Below are 262 nucleotides of genomic sequence, written 5' to 3'. Positions count from 1 at the left end.
CAGTTGGGAGCACGGGTGGTCGCACCGAAAGCGTCTACTCGCCTAACTCCGGGCGATTGCGCCTCTCTCGAACCCGACCAAGTACTTGGGACGGCGCTGCGCGCCGCCGGGACCTGAGAGGGTTTCGAGGTGTATTGTGCAGGGGAGCTCAGCCTCCTCCTGTTTGCAGAATGATTGAGCGGACGCTTGCGTGTTCGCGCGGGCCCCCGGGACACACTCCCGGGCGGCCGGCTGCTAAGCTCTAGTTGACGCAGCTCCCTGG

At 65.3% G+C, this 262-nt stretch overlaps 1 non-coding gene across 1 annotated transcript in view; it reads left to right on the top strand.

Moving 5' to 3' along the window:
• The first annotated feature begins 255 nt into the window (after positions 1-255).
• Positions 256-262, top strand: part of LOC124744465 — a 1,953-nt gene continuing 1,946 nt past the window's right edge. The window contains exon 1 of the ribosomal RNA XR_007010776.1: positions 256-262. This exon is cut by the window's right edge and continues 1,946 nt beyond it. This is a non-coding gene — a ribosomal RNA (small subunit ribosomal RNA).

Source organism: Schistocerca piceifrons, unplaced genomic scaffold (genome assembly GCF_021461385.2).
Source record: "Schistocerca piceifrons isolate TAMUIC-IGC-003096 unplaced genomic scaffold, iqSchPice1.1 HiC_scaffold_294, whole genome shotgun sequence".
Lineage (NCBI taxonomy): Eukaryota > Metazoa > Arthropoda > Insecta > Orthoptera > Acrididae > Schistocerca > Schistocerca piceifrons.
Note: the sequence above shows the minus strand (reverse complement) of the source record. Positions and strands in the feature narration are given on the sequence as shown.